Source organism: Diceros bicornis, chromosome 33, assembly GCF_020826845.1.
Source record: "Diceros bicornis minor isolate mBicDic1 chromosome 33, mDicBic1.mat.cur, whole genome shotgun sequence".
Classification (NCBI taxonomy): Eukaryota; Metazoa; Chordata; class Mammalia; order Perissodactyla; family Rhinocerotidae; genus Diceros; species Diceros bicornis.
In genome coordinates, this window is record NC_080772.1 from 28797780 (window position 1) to 28822317 (window position 24538).

The window sequence follows — 24538 nt, forward strand, 5'->3', positions numbered from 1 at the left end:
TACATGTAAACACATATAAATTTATATATATATATATATATATATATACACATCACATATATAAATGTTTGTAAATATTTATATATAAATATACTTTATAAATAAATAAACATATATACATATATATTCTAGTCTCAAGATTAACTTCATATTAACCCCATTCCAAGCAAAAATTCTTCCTAAAGACTCACCTGCTCTTGCTTGTGTCTTTAGAAAATTCTGTTTTCCTGTTGCAAAAATTAATTTATTAAATTGTTATCAGTGGTGAAAGTGTCATCTATGATTGTGCCAAAAACTAGATAAAGTCTCATCACTATAGGAACATTGTAGTTGATTTCCCGCCTATATATTTTTCAATATTCTTGTTGTTATTACAATTATTTTTCAATTTTCTTTTATTTCCAAATTGCTTCAGTAGACTGTGTAAACACTGTCTCTGAAAGTAGTATAGAATGCATTTAAATATGGTAATAGCCCAATCTAAAACTTCTACTCTGAGCTGAGAGGTGAATTAAAATTATTAATAAAGATTTTAGCATTTATGATTTGCTGTAGTGCTCAATGCCTCTCAAGAAAGAGAAATGTTTGAAAATAAATATGATAACAAAATGACATATTATTTTTCGGGATTTTATTTTTGGTATTAGAGCAGGAATGAAGGGCAATCCTGCATTGTTTTATGATGATATATTCTAGATGAATATTTATTACAATATAAAAAGTTAGGTAACTTTCTCTAAAAAAAGACACACATGTGATTTGTAATTGCAACATAAATTGTTTTTAAGTAAATTCCTAGTACTATGTCCATAATCTCTGTCCTTGATTCATTAAAAATTTTTCTGAGCAAGTTGAAAGAAGATAGGTGAGTTAAATTTACAGAGGACATAAGCTGGATATATAGTGATTAATTTGGCTGACCAACTGGGCCAAGTCAAGCATAAAAATTGTAGTAGGGATGCATATAAAAGCCCTTTGGAATTTTTGTCTACACGCATAAAAGCATAATGGGAGAAGCAGCATTTCTTTAGTAATCTGCATGGACCAAGCTTTACTGAAGGGTTTGTGCTCAGGCTTAAGAAATATAAACCCAAACTGGCATGTGTTGTGGGTTGAATTGTGTCCCTCAAAAAACATATGTTCACAGAGTGACGTCAGCATCATGGCGGAGTGAGCTTTCCCGTGAATTCTTCCCCCACAAGATACAACAAAAGCAACAGCCACAGACCAACAACGGAATCCCAGACAGTGAAAACCTAGAGCAGACGGATCCACACTGCTGCACATCTGAGAGCGGAACGTGCTGCGCCCCCAGAGGAAGTGGGGAGAGGTAAGGAGAACTCCGCTCCCTCCCCATCAGATCCGCGATCCCGGTCTGCGCGGCTCCCAGAGAGGGGGGAGGGGCGGCCATCGGCGGGAAACTGTAGCTCTTCGGGCTCCCTCAGCCAGTGGGAAACTCCCGCACAGAGGACTCAGAGGAGCCACAGGGCTACCATCAACATCTGAGCACCCCAGAGAGCGGATAAAGCGGGGCAAACGAGAAGCCTCCCACGTCAGAGACCCAGAGGGCAAAAGAGAGAGCTACCCCCTCCTCGCAACCCGGACTCTGCAGCTCGACCAGACCTAGCGATCTGAGGCAGACCTGAACAAACTGAACTGGACCCGTGGATCACAGAGGGAAAAAAAAACAAAACAAAACTGCGGATCGCAGCAGAAAAACTGGGGCAGAGCGCAGGGGGCTTAGACTACACAGCCCTTTACCACCAGACAGTGGTGGCAGGTGGAAATTGCAACCAGAGACTTCCAGGATGAGGAAAATCAAAACCAACACAGGAACCACAATGCAAAAATATATGAAATCACCAGACCAGAAACAAAATGACAAGCACCCAGAAATCAACCCCGAAGACACAGAAATCCATAAACTAAATGACAGAGATTTCAAAATAGCTATCATAAAAACACTCAACGAAATATGAGACAACACAGACAAACAATTCAATGAGATTAGGAGTTTCTTCACAAAAGAGATTGAAATCATAAAGAAAAACCAATCAGTGCTGATGGAGATGAAGAACACAATGGAGGAGATAAAGGAGAATCTGGAATCTTTAAAGAACAGAGCTGACACTATGGAGGAAAGAATTAGTACTTTAGAGGATAGGAATACAGATATACTCCAGATGGAAGAAGAGAGAGAACTAAGACTAAAAAGAAATGAAGAAAGACTCCGAGAAATATCTGACTCTATTAGAAAATGTAACATAAGAATTATAGGTATTCCTGAGGGAGAGGAGAGGGAAAGAGGAACAGAGAGCCTATTCAAGGAAATAATAGCTGAGAATTTCCCAAATCTGAGGAAGGAGCAGGAAATACCAGTAAGCGAAGCCAACAGGACACTTATATATATTAACAGACAAAGGCCTTCACCACGACACCTAGTGGTAAAGCTAGCCAGGGTCAACCACAAAGAAACAATATTAAGGGCAGCTAGACAAAAACAAAAAATAACGTACAAAGGAACTCCCATCAGGCTCTCAGTGGATTTCTCAACAGAAACTTTTCAGGCTAGAAGAGACTGGAATGATATATTCAAAATACTAAAAGACAAAAACTTTCAGCCAAGAATACTCTATCCAGCAAAAATATCCTTCAAATATGATGGAGAAATAGTAACTCTCCCAGATAAACAAAAGCTAAGGGAGTTCATGGCCACGAGACCCCCACTACAAGAAATACTCAAGAAGGCCCTCAGGCCTGAAAACAAGAAGAGAAAGGGAACACAAAGCTTGGAGTAAGGAGAAAAGTAGGTAGACAAAATCAGAGAAATAGTAGATCTTTACTGGAATAGGTTAGCAACCACTTAAATACTAAACTCAAAGATCAAAGGAAGAAATTCACCAAAAATAAATTTAACCTCATCACTGTAAACACACAGCCACAACACAAGATAGAATAAGGTATAACAAGAGCAACTTAGAAGGGGAAGAGGAAAGTGACTGAATTGACTTAGTATAAGGAAATAGGAGGCTATCAGATAATGGACTATCTCATACACAAGATTTTTTGCCCAAACCTCAAGGTAACCACTAAACAAATAATCAAAGCAAAACCACATATGATAAACAAAGAGAAAACTAGAAGAATCATAAGACAGAACAACCAAACTGAATTGGCAGTCCAAAACCAATGGGACAAGAAACAAAGGAAATGCAAAAGAACCAGAAAATAAGTGACAAAACAGCAACATTCAGCCCTCATATTTCAATAATTACCCTAAATGTAAATGGATTGAACTCTCCAATCAAAGGATACAGAGTGGCAGGATGGATCAAAAAGCAAGACCCAACAATATGCTGCCTTCAGGAAACACATCTTAGCACTAAAGACAAGCACAGGCTCAGAGTGAAAGGATGGAAGACAATACTCCAAGCTAATGGCAAACAAAAGAAAGCAGGTGTTGCCATACTCATATCAGACAAAGTAGACTTCAAGATAAAACAGGTTAAGAAAGACAAAGAAGGGAAATATATAATGATAAAAGGGACACTCCATCAAGAAGACATATCACTTATAAATATATATGCACCCAACATAGGAGCACCAATGTACATAAAACAACTATTAACAAACCTAAAAGGAGAAATCAACAACAACACAATAATAGTAGGGGATCTTAACACCCCACTTACAGCAATGGATAGATCATCCAGATAAAAAGTTAATAAAGAAATATTAGACTTAAATGAAAAGCTGGACGAGATGGACCTAGTAGACATATACAGAGCACTCCACCCAAAAACAGCTGACTACACATTCTTCTCAAGCACGCATGGAACATTCTCTAGGATAGACCATATGTTGGGAAACAAAGCAAGCCTCAATAAATTTAAGAAGATTGAAATCATAACAAGCATCTTTTCAGACCATAAGGCTATGAAACTGGAAATGAACCAGGAAAAAAAAACAGGGAAAGTGACAAAAATGTGGAGATTAAACAACATGCTACTGAACAACCAATGGATCATTGATGAAATTAAAGGAGAAATCAAAAACTATCTGGAAACAAACGAAAATGATAACATGCCATATCAAACCATATGGGATGCAGCAAAAGCGATCCTGAGAGGGAAACTCATAGCGATACAAGCCCACCTTAACAAACAAGAAAAAGCCCTAATAGGCAACCTTAGATTACACCTAACAGAATTAGAAAAAGAAGAACAAACAAAGCCCAAAGCCAGCAGAAGGAGAGAAATAATAAAAATCAGAGCAGAAATAAATGATATTGAGACCAAAAAAACAGTAGAAAGGATTAATGAAACAAAGAGTTGGTTCTTCGAGAAGATAAACAAAATAGACAAACCCTTAGCCAGGCTTACTAAGAAAAAAAGAGAAAAGGCTCAAGTAAATAAAATTAGAAATGAAAGAGGAGAAATTACAACGGATACCATGGAAATACAGAGGATTATAAGAGAATACTATGAGAAATTATATGCCAACAAATTGGACAATCTAGAAGAAATGGATAAATTCTTAGACTTATACAACCTCCCAAAATTGAACCAAGAAGAAATGGAGAATCTGAATAGACCAATAACGAGTAAAGAGATTGAAATAGTAATCAAAAACCTCCCAAAAAATAAAAGTCCAGGACCAGATGGCTTCTCCAGTGAATTTTACCAAACATTCAAAGAAGATTTAATACCCATCCTCCTCAAACTATTCCAAAAAATAGAGGAAGATGGAACACTTCTTGAATCATTCTATGAGGCCAACATCACCCTGATACCAAAACCAGACAAAGACAATACAAAGAAAGAAAATTATAGGCCAATATCGCTGATGAACATTGATGCAAAAATCCTCAACAAAATATTGGCAAACCGAATACAACAATATATTAAAAAGATCATACACCATGATCAAGTGGGATTTATACCAGAGACGCAGGGATGGTTCAACATCCGCAAATCAATCAATGTGATACATCACATCAACAAAACAAAGAATAAAAACCACATGATCGTCTCAATAGACGCAGAGAAGGCATTTGACAAGATACAACATCCATTTATGATAAAAACTCTCAATAAAATGGGAATAGAAGGAAAGTACCTCAACATAATAAAGGCCATATATGACAAACCCACAGCTAACATCATACTCAACGGGGAAAGACTGAAAGCCGTTCCTCTGAGAACAGGAATGAGGCAGGGCTGCCCACTCTCACCACTCCTGTTCAACATAGTACTGGAGGTTTTGGCCAGAGCAATTAGGCAAGAAAAAGGAATAAAAGGAATCCAAATAGGTAACGAAGAAGTGAAACTCTCACTATTTGCAGATGACATGATTGTATATATAGAAAACCCTAAAGAATCTGTTGGAAAACTGTTAGAAACAATCAACAACTACAGCAAAGTTGCAGGGTACAAAATCAATCTACAAAAATCAGTTGCATTTCTATATGCTAATAAGGAACTAACAGAAAGAGAGCTCAAAAAGATAATACCATTTACAATTGCATCAAAAAGAATAAAATACCTAGGAATAAATCTTACCAAGGAGGTGAAAGACCTATACAACGAGAACTACAAGACATTATTGAAAGAAATCCATGATGACATAAAGAAATGGAAAGATATCCCATGCACGTGGATTGGAAGAATAAACATAGTTAAAATGTCTATATTACCTAAAGCAATCTGCAGATTCAATGCAATCCCAATCAGAATCCCAATGACATTCTTCACAGAAATAGAAAAAAGAATACTAAAATTTATATGGGGCAACAAAAGACCCCGAATAGCTAAAGAAATCCTAAAGAAAAAGAACAAAGCAGGAGGCATCACAATTCCTGACTTCAAAACATACTACAAAGCAATAGTAATCAAAACAGCATGGTACTGGTACAAAAACAGACACACAGATCAATGGAACAGAATTGAAAGCCCAGAAATAAAACCACACATATACGGACAGCTAATTTTCGACAAAGGTGCTAAGAACATGCAATGGAGAAAGGAAAGTCTCTTCAATAAATGGTGTTGGGAAAACTGGACAGCCACATGCAAAAGAATGAAAGTGGACCATGTGCTATCGCCATTCACAAAAATTAACTCAAAATGGATCAAAGACCTGAAGGTGAGACCTGAAACTATAAAACTCATAGAAGAAAATATAGGCAACACACTATTTGACATTGGTTTTAAAGGAATCTTTTCGGATGACATGCCTACCCAGACTAGGGAAACTAAAGAAAAAATAAACAAGTGGGACTTTATCAGATTAAAGAGCTTTTATAAGACAAATGAAACCAGAATCAAGATGAACAAACAACCAACCAGCTGGGAGAGAATATTTGCAAAACATACATCTGACAAGGGGTTGATCTCCATAATATATAAAGAACTCACACAATTGAACAACAAAAAAACAAACAACCCGATCAAAAAATGGGCAGAGGAAATGAACAGACACTTCTCCAAGGAAGATATACAGATGGCCAATAGACACATGAAAAGATGCTCAACATCACTAATCATCAGGGAAATGCAAATCAAAACCACACTAAGATACCACCTCACGCCCGTTAGAATGGCTATAATCACCAAGACGAAAAACAACAAATGTTGGAGAGGACGTGGAGAAACAGGAACCCTCATACACAGCTGGTGGGAATGCAAATTGGTGCAGCCTCTATGGAAAATGGTATGGAGATTCCTCAAAGAATTAAAAATAGAGATGCCCTATGATCCAGCCATCCCACTACTGGGAATCTATCCAACGCACCTGAAATCAACAATCCAAAGAGGCTTATGCACCCCTGTGTTCATTGCAGCATTATTTACCATAGCCAAGAAGTGGAAGCAACCTAAGTGTCCCTCGACTGACGATTGGATTAAGAAAATGTGGTATATATATACAACGGAATACTACTCAGCCATAAAAAAAGACAAAATCGTCCCATTTGCAACAACATGGATGGGCCTGGAGCGTATTATGTTAAGTGAAATAAGCCAGAAACAGAAAGACAAACACTGTATGATCTCACTCATATGTGGAATATAAACCAACACATGGACAGAGAAAACTGGACTGTGGTTACCAGGGCAGTGGGGGTGGGGGGTGGGGGGTGGGCACAAGGGGTGAAGGAAGTCATATATGGGGTGCTGGACAAACAAAAATGTACAACCCAAAATTTCACAATGTTAGAAACCATTAAAACATCAATAAAAAAAAAAAATACCTCAAAAAAAAAAAAAAACATATGTTCAAGTCCTACTCCCTGGTATCTGTGAATGTGACCTTGTTTTGAAATAGGATCTTTGCAGATTTAATTAAATTAAGACAAGCTCATACTGGATTAGGGTGAGCTATACTGGTGTCCTTATAAGAAGAGGGGAATCTGTCTTCGACATAGACAGAGAGGAGAATGCCATGTGAAGACACATAAAGACACAGACACAGAGAGAAAAACCATATGAAGCTGAAGACAGAGATTGGAGAGGTGCATTGACGAGACAGGGAACAGCAAATTTTGCCATCAACCATCAGAAGTTAAGAAAAGGCAAGCAATGATCCTCCCCTAGGGCCTTCAGAGAGATCAGGGCCATACCAACACCTCGATTTTGAACTTCTAGCCTCGAGAACTTTGAGAGGGTTAATTTCTATTATTTTCAACCACCTAGTTTGTAGTTATTTGTTATTGCAGTTCAAGGAAACTAATATAGCATATATTTAAGAAAAAAATGACCAAGATTTTGATGTGTGAAGCAGATGAATGCAATGGGAATGTTTAGTCTGGAGAGAAGTAACTAAAGAGAGACGTGGCAACTCTTCATTTCAAATTTAGAAAAATGGTTATGCATATTCTAATGACTCCAATAAGAGGAACATGGATCAAAGAACTATAGCTATATGAAAAAAGATTATGGTTCAGTTTCAGAATTTGTGAATATTTAGGATTACAAAATCTGGAATGACTCTTCTTCGTGGAAATAAATTTCTAATCATGTGAACTTAGTAAGATTACTAAGTAAGAATTCTTAGTAAACTAATAAGAGCCTGCCTGACATTTGAAGCTCCTTCCGTTCTTGCAATTTTATGATTCAGAAAAATAGGATAATAATACATTATCTTAACTATGTAAGCATTTCCTTCATAATCTTGTTTTTATCCTGAATTTTAATCATGCATTTAGTAAATGTTTATTGAATGCTTATATACAGTGTGCTTTTTGGTGAATACATGGGAAAGAAAAATAGTTATAGAGAATACTCACATGGAGCTTATAGTTGAGATGAAAAGAAAAACATTTAAATAAACAATTACCACGCGTCTTGATAAGTTTCTCACTAGAGAAATACTTGTATAGTTTTGGGAGCCCAAAGTGAAGAGAATGATTTCTGTTTGTGGAAGGAAGCATCAAAAATTGTTAGATTAGATAACTTCCACAGGAGTAGAGATGTGCATTAAAGTGATAAAAGGAAAAGAACATTCTAAGTCAAGAAAACAAAATTAATTAATATGTAGAGAGAAGAAAGAACATGATATAGTCAGAAAACTATATTACAGCATTTGGGGAGATAAAGATCATGAGTAGACAGACTGGTGTTCTAAAGGGTAGCTCAATAAGAACAGCACATATCTGTGGAACATGTGACCCAACCCATTCCTTTCCAAGCCTCCCAGATCAGAACTGTGCTGAGCATTACGGAAGCTCCACTGCAGGCAGGCGTGGCCAAGAAGATGAGGCTCGCTTTCTTACCAGCTCTCATCAAGGACTGTGGTATCTCACTGCGAGAAGCAGGCCACCGGTATTTTTCATCTCCTCTCCCCCAGATACTTTTTACTGAGGCTAAATATCAGGTTAGTGTAGCCAGGAGGTTGGGAGCATACTTCTCCCACCCAACTCCACTCCTAGATCAGAGGCTCTACCCTCAGCATGATAGGTTGAGAATTTTGGAGGAATGATTGCCTTTGCCCCAACTTGTTATAGGGAGGAGGCTCTATACTTGGGGATGCAAGCAGAGGAGACCAGGTGCTACCATGCACACCCAGAACCCTACTCATAAAGCATGGGTGTCAAACCAAGAGCGATGGACACTAATACCACCCCTAGCTCTGGAGCAGTAACTCAGCGATGTATTTTCAGGGTATATGAAGACTATAAGAACAGAAATCTCTGAAGCTCTCTCTAAAGGAAATGACTTTATTTGAAACAGAGTGTACAGAAGTTCAAGTATAAGAGCACACTCAAATATAATGGAAATTTTGGTGCTAAGCAACTAAGAGCAGGGTGGTAGCTCCACAAAAGCAATAAGTTAAACTGTAAGCCAGCTAGTTTATGAGAGAATACTTGGAAACAGATATTTAATAAGAATTCTCCTGGAGTCAGAAGAAACCACAAAGACTGTCCTCAAAAAAAATTCCCTTAAATGGGCCCAAAGGTAATTGGATCAGACTATGGAGCAATTAATGTCCCAGGGTATTTACAACAACAATACCATAACCCGCCAGCAATTAAAGGAGCTTAACAGCTAGATGTGATACCAACAGAGGAACACAACTTAATATCAATAAAGAGATATAAATTACATAAAAGAACAAAATGAAAACGTGGAGTTGAAAGGCACAATAACTAAAATGAAAGGTTCACTGGACTGACTCACAGTAGATTTTAACTAGTGGAAGAAAAAAAATCAGATAGATACATCATTAGAGATTATGCAGTTTGAAGGAAGAACAGGGGGGAAGTAGAAAGAAGAAATATGAACAGACCTTCAGAGAAATGTGGAACACCATTAACTACACATTAATATGAGTAACAGGAGTAAGAAAAATAAAGGAGAAAAAAGAAAGGGGCAGAAAAATTATTTGAAGATTTAATGGATGAAAATTTCCCAAATTTGATACAGATAATAGTCTACACATCCAAGATCAACAATTTCCATGTACAATAAACACAAAGAGATCTACATCCATATACATAGTAAAAATTCTGAAAAATAAAGACAGAAACGAACCTGGGAAACAGTAATAGAAAAGTGACTTCTATACAAAGAAATTCTAAAAAAATTGACATCTGAAACAGTGAAGACAGAAGGCAATGAAATATCATATTCAAAGTGCAGCAATGTGAATGCACAGGGACAAATTAAGAGAATCAGTAATGATATATAAGAAGTTTCATATAACAAATTATACAAATACATATTTGCCGTTATTTCTTCAGTCAGCTTCTTTAAAGGATATAAAAGCTTATAAAGCAATAATTTCAACAGCATGTTGTTGAGTTTGCAATATACATAGATGTACTATTTTTACATATGAATTAAATCTCAATTTTAAAAAGATGGTTAAATATAAATAAAAAATAGAAAAATAGAGAAGAGGAAGTAGAGCCAATTGGAGTCATGTTTCTGTATCTCACTGGAATTGTGGTAGGATAAATTTAAAGTAGATTCTGGTTAGTTAAGATATATATGGTAAACCTTAGAACAATGATTAAGAGAATAACTAAAATATATATACAGAGGAAAAATATTAAAGGAGTTAAAGTGTTACACTGGAAAATATTCACTATGCAAAAGAAAACAGTAGGGGCCGGCCCCATGGCTTAGCGGTTAGGTGCGCGCGCTTTGCTGCTGGCGGCCCAGGTTCGGATCCTGAGCGCGCACCGACGCACTGCTTCTCCAGCCACGCTGAGGCCGCGTCCCACATACAGCAACTAGAAGATGTGCAGCTATGACATACAACTATCTACTGGGGCTTTGGGGGAAAAAAATAAATAAAATTATTAAAAAAAAAAAAAGAAGAATGAAGTTGGATCCCTACCTCATACCTTAAAAAAAAAAAAAAAAAAAAGAAAACAGTAAAGAATGTGTGGAGGAAGAGAGAAAACCATAAAAGTAAAATGACGTAAATCTAACTGTGTCAATAACAACATTAGATGTTAATGAACTAAACGATCAACTCAGAAGACTGAGATTGTCAAATAGAATTTAAACAAAAAAACCAAGATAAAACCATATACTGTCTATAGAAGACATACTGTAGAATCAAAGATACCAATAAGTTGAAATCAAAAAGATGGAAAAACATATATCATGCAAACAGTAACCATAAGGAAGCTGCAGTGGCTGTACTAACACCAGAAAAAATAGCCACTAAGTCATACATTATAACCAGAGAAAAAGAAGTACATTTTTAATGATAAAAGATTTGATTCATCAGGAAGACATAAAAGATAAATGTATATGCATGTATCAACAGAGCCCCAAAATATATGAGGCAAAAACTGACAGAATTGAAAGGAAAAGTAGACAATTCAACAATAGTATTTGGAAATGTCGATGCCCGCTTTCATTAATGGACAGAACAACTAGGTAGAAGATCAACAGGGAGCTAGAAGACTTGAACGACACTAAAAATCAACCAGAAATTACTGACATCTGTAGAACACTCCACCCAATAACAGCAGAATATACCTGCTCTCATACGTACATGGAATATTGTCAAGGATAACAAACATGCTAAGCCATAAAACAAGCCTCAAATTTGAAAGGATTTATATCACACAAAGTAGTTTTTATGACCAAAGTGGAATGAAATTAGAAATAATTAACAGAAAGAAATTTCAGAAATACACAAATATGTGGACTTAGAAAAACATATTTCTAAGTAACCAATGGGTCAAAGAAAAAAAACACAGGGGAACTTATAAAATACTTTGAGATAAATGACAATGAATATAAAACATGTCAAGGTTTATGAAGTGTAGCAAATTAATGCTTAGAGGAAAATTGATAGTGATAAAACTCTGTATTGAAAAAAGACAAGAGATCTCAAATCATAATCTAACTTTGCACCTCAAGGCCCTGGAAGGAGACACAAAACCTTAAAAAAGCAAATGAAACAAAATGATAAAGATTAGAGTGGAAATTAATGAAAGGGGGAATAGAAAACAGAGAAAATCAACAGAACCAAAAATTTAGTCTATGAAAAGAAGAATAAAATTGACAAATTTAAATTAGACTGATCAAAAAATTAGAGAGGAAACTAAAATCACTAAAATCAGTTATGAAAGATGGGACATTACTACCAAACTTCTAAGGGGAAAAAAAGGATCATAAGGAGATATTCTGAGTAAAATGATGCCAACAAATTAGATAAATTAGATCAAACGGATGAATTCACAGAAAGATACAAAATACAAAAGCTGATCCAATAAGGAATATAAAATGCGAGTGGATCTATAACAAGGAAAACAATTGAGTTAGTAATTTTAAAACTTTACACCAGTAAGTCTCAGGCCTACTTGGAGTCATTGTAAATCTACCAAACGTTTCACTGGGAATCAATATCGATTTTTCACAAACACTTCCAAAAAAATAGAAAAGGAGGGAACACTCCACAACTCTTTCTATGGGGCCAGTATTACCCTCAGAAGACAAACTCCTCCCCCAAAAGTGCAGAGTAATATATCATGAAAATAAACGCAAAAATTCTCAATAAATTACTAGCAAACAGAATCCAACAACATATGAAAGAAATTATACACTATGATTAAGTGAAATTTATCCCAGCAATGCAAGATTGGGCTTATATTAGAAAATCAATTAATGGAACGTACCTTATCAATAAATAGAGAACAAAATTATATGATCATCTCAACAGAGAAGTAAACATTTGACAAAATTCAAAATACATTTCATAAAAAAACACTGAACAAATTAGGAATAAAAGGAAATATCCTCAACCTGTTAAAATGCATCAGAATATCCACAGATAACATACTTAATTGCAAAAGTGAAAGATTTCCCCCTAAGATCAAGAATAAGACAAGTATGTCAATTCTCTACACTTCTAGTCGATATTATACTAGAGGTTCTAGTCAGGGCAACCAGGAAAAAAGAAAAAAGAAATGGATGTATTCAAATTGGGAAGAAAGAAGTAAAACTGTCTCTATTCACAGATAACCTCGTCTTGTATGCAGTTAAAATACTAAGGATTCCATGAAGAATTATTAAACCCAGTAAATGAGTTCAACCAGTTTACAGAACACAAGGTAAATACACAAAAATTAATTGTATTTTTCATATAAAATATAAAAATTATACTAAAGCACAATTTCTATAATCTGAAAATGTTAATTAAGAAAATTCCATTTTTAGTAGCGTGAAAAAGAATAACATATTTAATAAAAGAAGTATAAAATTTATTCTTTGAAAACTACAAATTGTAAAATTAAAGAAGACCTAAATAAATTCAAATATATCCATTATATGATTTAGGGAATTGAATGTTGTTAAGATGGCAATACTGTGCAATTTTATCTACAAGTTCAATGCTCTCTTTATTAAAACGCCGGCTTGCTTCTTTACAGAAGTTGACAAGCAGATCCTAAAAGCCACATAAAAAATTAAGGGGTCTGGAATATTCAAAAATCTTGAAAAAGAAGGACAACGTGGGAAGACTCACACTTTCCAACTTCAAAATCTGCTATAAAACTATAGTGATCAAGAGAGCGGGTTACTGGCATAACAAAAGACAAGATCAGTGGAATGGAATTGAAAGTCTAGAAATAAGTATTCATATTTATTGCCAATTGATTTTTGAAAAGAGTGCCAAGACCATCAAATGGGGAAAGAATAGTCTCTTCAACAAGTGGTGCTGGAACAGCTAGATATTCACATGAAAAGGAATGTAGCTACCTCACATCATATACAAAATGTGTAATCTTTACACATGAAATAAAATGTGTAAAGATTAAATTGAATAGCTAAAACTTACATAAGAAAACTAGGTGCAAAGCTTTGTGACCTTGGCTCAGGCAATGATTTCTTAGATTTCTTCATATGACACCAAATGACAAGCAATAACAGAAAAAATAGGTATACTGGACTTCGTAAAAATTTAAAAAGTTTCTTCTTCAAAAGACAACATCAAGAAAGTGAAAAGACGGGGCCAGCCCCGTGGCTTAGTGGTTAAGTGCGCGCGCTCCGCTGCTGGCGGCCCAGGTTTGGATCCTGGGCGCGCACCGACGCACTGATTCTCTGGCCATGCTGAGGCCACGTCCCACATACAGCAACTAGAAGAATGTGCAACTATGACATACAACTATCTACTGGGGCTTTGGGGGAAAGAAAATAAATAAATAAAATAAAATAAAATAAAAAGAAAGTGAAAAGACAAACCACAAAGTGTGTGTGTGTGTATATATATTTTTTTTACAACTCAGTAATAAAATCTCAAATAACCTAATTTAGAAATAACCTGAATACACATTTCTCCAAAAACTATATACAAGTATCCAATAGCACACAAAAGATGTTCAACATCATTAGACAGCAGGGTAATGCATTCAATGAGATCCACTTCTCACCTACTAGGATGACTAAAATTTAAATACAAACAATAGCAAGTGTTGGTGAGGATGTGGAGAAATTGGAACCCTAAAGCATTGCTAGTAGAACAGAAAATGATACAACCGCTTTGGAAACAATTTGGCAGTTCCTCAAACATCTAAACATAGAGTTATCATATGACCCAGCAAGTTCACTCCTAGGAATATACCCAAAAGAAATGAAACATATGTTCACATAACAACTTGTATAGGAATAGTTAGAGCAGAATTATTCAGAATAGTCACAAAATGGAAATAATCCAAATGCTCATCAACTGATGAATGGATAGATTCAATAAATTTATATTTAATATTTATTTAATATATTTAATAAATATATCACATATAAATGTGATAAATCCATACAATAGAATATTATTCAGCAGTAAAGTAGAATGAAGTACTGCCACATGCTACAACATGCATAAACTTGGAAAATATTATTCCAAAATAAAAGACACCATTAACAAAGGACCACTATTTGAATGATTCCATTTATAGGATATGTATAGAATAAGCATATTTATAGATATGTGGTTGCCTAGGGGTGGGGTCAGGGGAAGTTGGGAGGAAATAGGGAGTGATTGCTATTGCGTATAAGATATTTTTGGTGTAAAGAAAGTGTTCTACAATTGATTGTGGTGATGGTTACGTAACTTTGTGAATATAAGAAAAATCATTGAATTGCAAATTTTAAATGTCTACATCATATGCTATGTAAATTACATATGAATCAAGCTGTTATATAAAAGAATGAAAGAAGATGGTTTTCATAAACATTTTGAGTGTAGAACCTAGAGGAACATATTCTCAATTAAACTGAAGACTGGTTGTAGAAAAAGTCTAGGATGCCTCTTAGTATAGAAACATTCTCACAAATTGGAATAGAAAATTCAGAAGAGTGAATTAGGAGGAAGTTTACTATAAGATTCACCTGGGGCATATTGAATGGAGGGAGTATAGAGAGTTAAAAAAGAGAGAGAGAAAGAGAGAATGTAAAATTGCCTGGAAGAAAGAAATGAGACCTGAAAACTTAAAGAAGTATAGACCAGTCAGAGTGCAGATATTAGATCATGGGAAATAGTTTAATATGAAAATAAAGTGGTGATATGGTGTCTTGGAGATCATGTTAAAGTCACTGATGAATTTTCAGAATGGATTGATGTGATCAGAGTTACATTTAGGAAGATCATTTTGGCTACAAGAAGGACAGAAGAGGTAGTGAAACTGAAGGTAGATCAATTAGAAGGTCGCTGCAATAACACGTGAGAGATTATGGGGGCCTGATATTGCAATGGAGCTGGAAAGAACAATAAACAGTAAAGAAATGTTTGTCAGTTTGATCAGAGACCTTGGTGAAATCTGGCATGACTCATAGGTTTCAGCCTTGCCACCAAATGAATAGTGGACCAAATAAACTTGACATAGAACACCAAAGAAGAACAAATTAAGGGCTTGAGGTTAAAGGTTTCATTCAGATTTCTACACTTTGAGTTTAAAATACCTGTCAGAAATTGAAGCGTGGATTACCTAGGACCTTGGGCCAAAGTTTGGTCCAACAGCATCAGGATCACCTGGAGGCTTGTTAGGAACGTAGAATCTTAGCCCACATTCCAGAACTACTGAGGCAGAATCTGCCTTTTAGAGAGCGCTCCAGTGATCTGTACGTGCATTGAAGTTTGAGAGGTATTGTTCTAGTAGACTGTTGGATGTTTAGGTCCGGAGTTCAACAGGAAAGTTTGAGTTGGAGATAAGGATGTGGAAATCAATATCATAAATAAAACCATAGGTAATGACGAAATTGCGTGTATCTTCAAAGAATGAAAAGTTGACCATCCATTCCATTATGGAGATAGACTGCATTTGATGCTGAACATTTTCATTTTCAGCATTTATGACTCCTAATTACCTACTAAAAACTATAAAGTTGTAAAAAGTCAATTTTATCAAAAGTAAGTATAATTCCATTTTTTGATTGTTTTTCCGTCCCCTACAATATATAACATGCTGTATCTAAGCATGCTTTACTACTGTAACTGCAAAATGGCAGCTCTATTGTGTTATTTATTAGAAATGAAAAAAAAGATGTATAGATACAAACATATTTTCTAGCTTTATCATGAAACAACTTAAACAAGCTGGTGTACTTATAAATTCTCTTTTCCTACAAATCTGATTTAGAACAAATTTCTACCTGGCAGATAATTCACACAGAAAATGAGGCTTGGAAAATTTGTAAACTTTAAAAGCATACCTTTTCTACAAGCATAAATTATTCTCTTCTATAAATAACTTAGTCCAGTGTAGTTTCACCCTTATATAGCCAATTTGTCAACCAAGACCCCATACCAGGCAGACACTGTCAAAATCTGTGCCTAAACTTGTCTTGCATTGTGTTTTACAGCTTAGTTCGAACATTTCAACCCAGGATGCTCACTCTGCCCTGAACAGTGTGAGTGCATTTAATTATAATCTGACATGTGTATTCACAAGAAACAAAAGGCTGTGAACTGAGGGTGATGATTAACTGTTCTACTGGATAATTGCTTAAACTACTACTTATATTATACTGCATTATCTCTTGAAAAAAGTGATTATTGGCCTTTTGTGTAGCGATTATACAATGTAAGTGCAATCTTGCTGTTTTAGCTCTTGTCAGAGTTTATGTTTAATGTACTTCCATTACAATGAGGGGGTGCAACTTTAGGTATTCTTTCTTCAGTTGAGAACCTACCTGGAATCAATCTCTTATGGCTTGATTTCTCTGCTTGGAATATGCAACATCTTCTGGTGTTCTAGGGAAGGGAATTAAAGACTTAATGATACAGTATTCAGAAGGCAGATAAGGTATACTCATACCTTTGTATGCATAACCACAAATGGCAAACAACTCCACTATTATGATTTAGATAAAAAATCAGCAAGCTGGTAGGTTGTGGAAAAGCTCTGAGGACAAAACTGATGTTCAGAAAAAAATAAGTAGTTTACTTTTTACATAGCCAGTACTTATGAGTAACAGACTTTATTCAGTTTTGTAAATATAGGATAAGTATTCATAAGTAGTTATCATGATGAACCACTATTTTTGTTAATAGAAAAAATCCCAATCTCATCCTTTCAAAGCTTTAATCTATGTTTAGGTAATTATCTGCCTCACAGAACTTTCATCTTCTCCAAAAGCTTCTCATCTGTCAAGCTTGTGTTTTCTCAGGAGAAAACTTTCAGGATCCCATTGCATTTGGTTGATTTTGGTGTGCTCAAATATTTGGTATAATTGTCGTGAGAACTGCCTCTAATGATCAGAGCACATATTATTTTAATATTTTCCTTGAGGTGTAGGTGGTATACAATAAACTGAACATATATAAAATGTAAAATTTAGGTAACATTTTAAATACGTATACATCCCCAAAGCATCACCACAATTAAGATGAATATACATTTTATCTCCCAAGTTTCCATGTGTCTCTTAGTTATCCCTCCTTTTTGCTCTTTCCTGAAACCCTCCACTCTATTCCCAGACAACCACTTCTGTGCTTTCTGACATGATAGATTAGTTTGCATTTTCTATAATGGAATGGTAAAATCTGTACTCTACCTGGCTTCTTTCACTCAACAAAATTATTTGGGGATTATACGTGTGTATATCAACGATTCATTCTTTTTATTGCTGGTTAGTGTTCCATTGTACGGAGACACCACATTTGTGTCTACATTACCTGCTGGTGGGACATTCTTTTATTTCCAGTTTTATCTGTTACAAATAAAGCTGCTATGAACATTTCTTTACAAGTTTTTATTGACACAAAATCTTTTCTCTTAGGTGAATACCTAAGACACAGATGGCTGGATCATATGGTAAATATATGTATAAATTTTTTAAAAACTGGCAAACCCTTTTCCAAAGTGGTTGTACCATTTTACAATCCCAGCAGTAGCATATGAAAGTTCTAATTCTTTCATATCCTTGCCAACTCCTGGCATGATCGGTCTTTTTACTATTAGCCATTCAAATAGATGTGTAGTGGTATTTCATTGTGGTTTTAATTCGCATTTCTCTAGTTACTAATGTTGTTGAACATCTCTCCATGTGCTATTTGTTTATCTTTTTTGGTGAAGTGTTCACTAAAATATTTTAATGTTAACTGTGGAGTTTTTTTTAATACATGCCCATTCTTAGGTTGAGGAAGTGCCATCTACTCACAGTATTTATGAGGAAAAATGTAGGATTTTGACAAATGTTTTTCCTGCATATATTAAGAATAATAATGATAGTTTTTCTATTTGTTAATATGGTAAATTACATTAATTAATTTTTGAATGTTAAACCAACCTTGCCTTCCTTTGATAAACTCTACTTGGTCATAATGTATTATCCTTTTTATGTATTGCTGGATTGAATTTAGTAAATTTTGTTGGAAGTTTTGTATATATTTTCGTGAAGCATATTGCTTTGTAATTTTCTTTTTTGCAATGTCTTTGTCTGGTTTTGGTATCATTGTAATGCTGGCCTGTAGAATAAATTATTGTTAATAAGTTACAAGTATTTCTTGCTCTTCATTTTCTGGAAGAGTTTATTTAGAACTGCTATTATTTGTAGAGCTCATCAATAAAGTCATCTGGACCTAGAGTTTCTTTTTGGAAAGTTTTGTTTTGTTTCCCTACAGATTCACTTTCTTTAATATATGTAAAGCAATTTGGCTTATTTATTTATTTTTGAATGATCTTTGGCAGTTTTTCTTTAAAGAAATTTATCAATTTAATTTAAGAATGTCCAATTTATATGGCATAAATTGTTTCATAACATTTATTTATTATCATTTCAAAATGTTTTAATCTGTAGTGAAGTTTTTCCTGGTTTTGCTGTTAATGCAATATTGGCTTTGTAGAATGAGTTGGGGTTTGTTCCATCCCTTTAATTTCAAAAATTTTATTAAGGTTTAGCATTAATTATTCTTTAAGTGTTTTGCAGAAATCATCAATGGAATTTTCAAGGCCTGGGCTTTTCATTTTGGGAACTATAATGCTTACTAACTCAATCTCTCTAGTGTTAAGGTCTCTTTAGATTCTATTTCTTCTTAAATCAGTGTGGCTTGTGACTGTAGAAACTTGTCTATTTCATCTAGGTTATCTAATTTGTTGACACACAACTCTTCAAAGTATCTTTATAATCCTTTTCATTTCTTTAAAAGCAGTAGTGATAACTCTTCTTTCATTCTTGATTTACGTCTTTTGAATATTCTCTCATATTTTTGGTCAGTCTAGCTGAAGGTTTCAAAAATTTTGTCGATCCTTACAAATAATCAATTTTTGTTCTTTAAATATATTCTCTATTGTATTTCTAATCTCTGTTTTATTTCCATGTTAATATGTATTACTTATTGTCTTCATTTTGCTTCCTGTGTGTTTAGTCTCCTTTTTTCCTAGTTTCTTTCAGGTGGAAGGTTAGATTAGTGATTTGAGATCTTTTTTAATTTAGGTGTTTACATTTATAAATGTCCTTTTGGGAAATGCTTTCATGGCATATCATTTATTTGGATATGTTGTGTTTTATTTCATCATCACAGAGTATTTTCTAATTCCCTTGTGATTTATTCTTTGGCCTATTGGTCAAAAAGAAATGCATTGTGTATTCTTGACATATTTGTGAATTTCTCAAATTTCTTTCTGTTATTGCTTTCTAATTTAATTTCATTGTAATTAGAGAACATACGTTGGATGATTTCAATCTTATTAAATTTTGTGTCTTTTTTTATGAGCTAGCATATCCAGCAAATGATCTATCCTGGAGAATATTCCATGTGTCTTTCAGAAAAATGTGTATTCCCCTGTTGTTGGGTGGAGTGTTCTGTAGATGTTTGTTTGCTTTACTTACTTTATAATGTTGTACTAGTCTTCTATTTAATTGTTGATCTCCTGCATTATTATTCTATCCATTATTAAAGGTAGAGCATTGAAATTGCCAGCTATTATTGTTGAATTATCTATTTCCTTTAATTCTTTTAATTATTCTTCATGTATTTTGGAGTTCATAATTAGGTGGATATTTAAGATTTTATATGTACCTTATGGATTGACATTTTTATCATTTTAAAATGTACTTATTTTTCTGTAGTTGTAATGTTTCTCTCAAAGTTTATTTTGGCTCTGACATTAATATAGCCAGTCCAGTTCTCTTTTGGTTACTGTTTTCGTGCTATATCTTTTTCCAATCTTTGCTTTCATCAATCTACATCTTTGAATCTAAATTTTGCTCTTTTAGATATAACGTAGTTTGATCATGGTTTTTTTGTCTATTCTCTTAATCTCTGCCTTTTGATTGAAGTGTTTTATCCATATATGTTTAATGTAATTACTGATAAGGTAGCATTAACATCTGCCCTATTGCTATTTTTCTACATATCTCATGGCATATCTTTTTTCTTCTTCTATTCCTCAATGCCTTCTTGTGTGTTAATGTTCTTCACAGCCTCCCATTTTTAATCCCTTGTACTTTTTTTGTTTAGTTTTGGTTTTTGCTAATTTTTAAGGATATTTTCTTAGTGGTTGTCCTACAATTACAATTAACATCTTAGCTTAAAATATTCTAATTTGGATTAATATTAACTTAATTTCAACAGTGTACAATAACTTTGTGTCAATATAGCTCTATTTCCTCCTACTACTTCTTTTTGCTATTACTGGCATACATATTATACCTTTATATGTTAAAAACCTTTCAACACAATTTTGTAATTATTTAAATCGAGTAAGAGAAGAAATTGTTACAACAAAAAATACTTTTATACTCTCTACGTAGTATTTACCTATGCAGTATACTTTACTAATACTCTTTGTTTCTTTGTGTAGATTTGAGTTACTGTCTAGTGTCCTTTCTTTTTAGCATGAAGGACTCTCTTTGATATTCTAGAAGCGCTTCTATGGTAGTGATTAATTCTCTCAGCTTTTAAAATTTTTAATAATCTGGGAATGTCTTCCTTTTCTTTCATTTTTGAAGGACAGTATTTCTGGATAGAGAATTATTGCTTGACAGCATATTCTTTAAACACTTTGAATATGCCATTCTATACATCTGACTCTCAATGTTTCAGATGAGAAGTCATCTGTTAATGTTTTGAGAATCCTTTGTATATAACGAGGCATTCTTTTCTTGTTGCTCTCTAGATATTTTCTTTGTCTCTGACTTTTGATATTTTGAGAATCATGAGTCTAGGTATGAAACTCTGTGTTTATTCTACTTGTAATTTGTTGAGCTTCTTGGATGTGTATATGAACATTTTACATCAAATATGGGAAATTGTTGGCCATTATTTCTTCAAATGTTCTTTCTTTCCCTATCTTTCTTTCTTTCTTTCTTCTTTCCTTCCTTCTATTTCTGGGATTCTCATTTTGTATATGTTGGTATTCTTGATGATGTCGCATAGTTCTCTGAGACTCTGTAATGTATCTTCATTCTTTTTCTTATTGTTCTTCACACTGATATCTCAAGTGCCCTTTCTTCAAGTTTGAAGATTCTGTCTTCTGCTAGCTCAAATCATCTGTTAGCCCCTCTGGGGAGTTTTTCACTATGGTTACATCTCAACTTCTGAATTTGCATTTGGTTCTTTTAAAATATAATTTCTATATCTTTATTGATATTCTATATTTGCTGAGATACTGTTCTAATACTTTATTTATTAAGATATAATTCTTTGAACATATTTATAAAAACTGATTTAAATTCTTCATATAGTAAATTCAACATCTGGCCTTCCTTAGGGATATTTTTTATTGATTATTTTTTTTTAATGTATATGGCTCATACCTTTATATTTATTTTCATGTCTTGTAATTATTTTTTTAAATTGTCATTTAGATAATATAATGTTCCAATTCTGACAGAACAGCTGTTCATCTAGGTATAATTATCCCCCAATACTGAAGCAAGGCCTTTCTGAATATTCTACACAATGCCCATGAATTTTGAGGCTTTCCAATCTAGCCTGTGGGAATGGGCAATATTCTCAGCCTTGTGTAAGGGCTAAGTACTGCTCTCTTATAATTTTTTGCATGTTTTTTTCCCCCTATATCAAATAGTTTCTTCACAGGCATATGCTGATTAATATTCTACTAAATACTCCAGGGGGGATCCTCTGCAGATATTAAGGGTTCTCACTCAGCAGTTTTCTCTTCTCTGGCATTCTGTTCCATGAAATCTAGTTTTGTTGGTCTCCCCTGATACTCAGCTTCATCTCCTCAAATCAGGGAGTCTACTGGGCTATGCTTGGGTTCATTCTAAGTGTGATGAGACTGGAAATTCTCACAACTCAGTAAGTTCAGCAACCATAAGGCTACCTCATCTGTTTTCTGTCTCTCAGTGAATGCTATTCTTCCTTGCCTGCTACTCCATGTCTTGAAACTTTTTCATGTATTTTGTCTACTTTTACAGTTGTTTTAGGTAGAAGCATAAATCTGGTCACTGTTCCCATATCTTGGCTGAAAGCAGAGAACCAGTGTGTCTATTTTTAATTTTTTCTTTTTTTGGCAGGGGGCGTGGCAGGGGGCGTGGTGGGGGAGGGGACTATCATAGAACAGGAAAGTATGTGAAAATGAAAGAAGGAAAGTCATATTTACCTATTCATTGATAACATAGATGGCTTTCATGGAAGAAATTTGAAGCAACTGTATTGTTGTTCATGTAAGATTCAGCTAGAAATCATCTAAACTGTTAGATTCACTAGCGAAAATACTATCAACATTTTTGTAGATTGGCCAATTTACCCTCTAATGTGTTAAGTAAATTTTTATAAAAAAGTTTCTGGATTCAGCCAATAAGTTTGTTTTTTAAAGATTAAACACACAAAAAAGGTATTCTAAAATTAAAGCAAGAATTTATTTTCCAATTCAGTTGAAGGTCTTCCCAATTATAGTATTTTTTGACATTGTGAAGTGAAGAACATTGGGCAGGATTAGATAAGAGATTTTGTTTGCTAATCTCTATTTTTCTTCCCAAGTACTACACTTCTCCAAAGACATTGCAAACACCTGATTCGATTTTAGATATTTCTAATCATATTTCAGCAGAATTGAAAAATTGATATGAAGACAAAATGGTTGGCCAAGAACTAGAAGACTTAGGTTCTAGTCTCAGCTCTCAGTATGTGGGTATATGACAGAGACTTATCATTTAACCCCTCTAGTGTTCAATAATTTAATCTTTAAAATGATGCTGTTAGGGGCCAGCCCGGTGGCGTAGTGGCGTAGAGTGTGCGCACTCCACTTTGGCAGCTCGGGGTTCACGGGTTTGGATCCTGGGTGCGGACCGATGCACTGCTTGTCAAGCCATGCTGTGGCGGCGTCCCATATAAAGTAGAGGAAGATGGGCACAGATGTTAGCCCAGGGCTAATCATCCTCAGCAAAAAAAAAAGAGGAGGATTGGCAATGGATATTAGCTCAGGGCTGATCTTCCTCACAAAAAACAAAACAAAAAAATGATGATGTTAGTACAGATTATACTCAAGGTTCTTTACAACTCCAAAATTGCTCAATGATAAGAACTTAAGCAAAAATATCAGTAGTATAATGGAAGTGAGCCTGTGATTATATGATTTCCTTGCCTTTTCCATATTTGGAGACCAATTTCCATTATAGTTTACTACTTCACTGGGTCATACAAATACCCACCAAATATTTTTCCATAGCATATTTTTCACTGAAGAAACTTTACTATTAATCATCTTCTATATTGCTGAAAAATTATTTTCAAATCAAGTGGTACCTCAAACAGTATTTTTTCTGACTTTTATTCTGTTGCTGTGAACTTCGTTTTTATAATGCTTTATTAATCAGTAAATATTTGGCTTCAATTCAACCACAGCAAATGTGCAAGCAGAATCTGACTTGCCTATTTCATATCTTGGTCTCTGGTCGAGACCTAAAACTGCATTTTCAAAAAATGTTATGAAACTTAACTTTTTTTTAAAAAAAGTAATTTCTTTTATATTTTCTTAGCAAATTAGAATTAGCTCCATAAGTCTTTGTGCTTATGTCATTCTAAACATATCAAATTTAACTCAAAATATTGCCACTTTCAATCATCCTGATGAAGTTAAATGAATAAATAATAGCTATTCTTTATGTTTACCAAT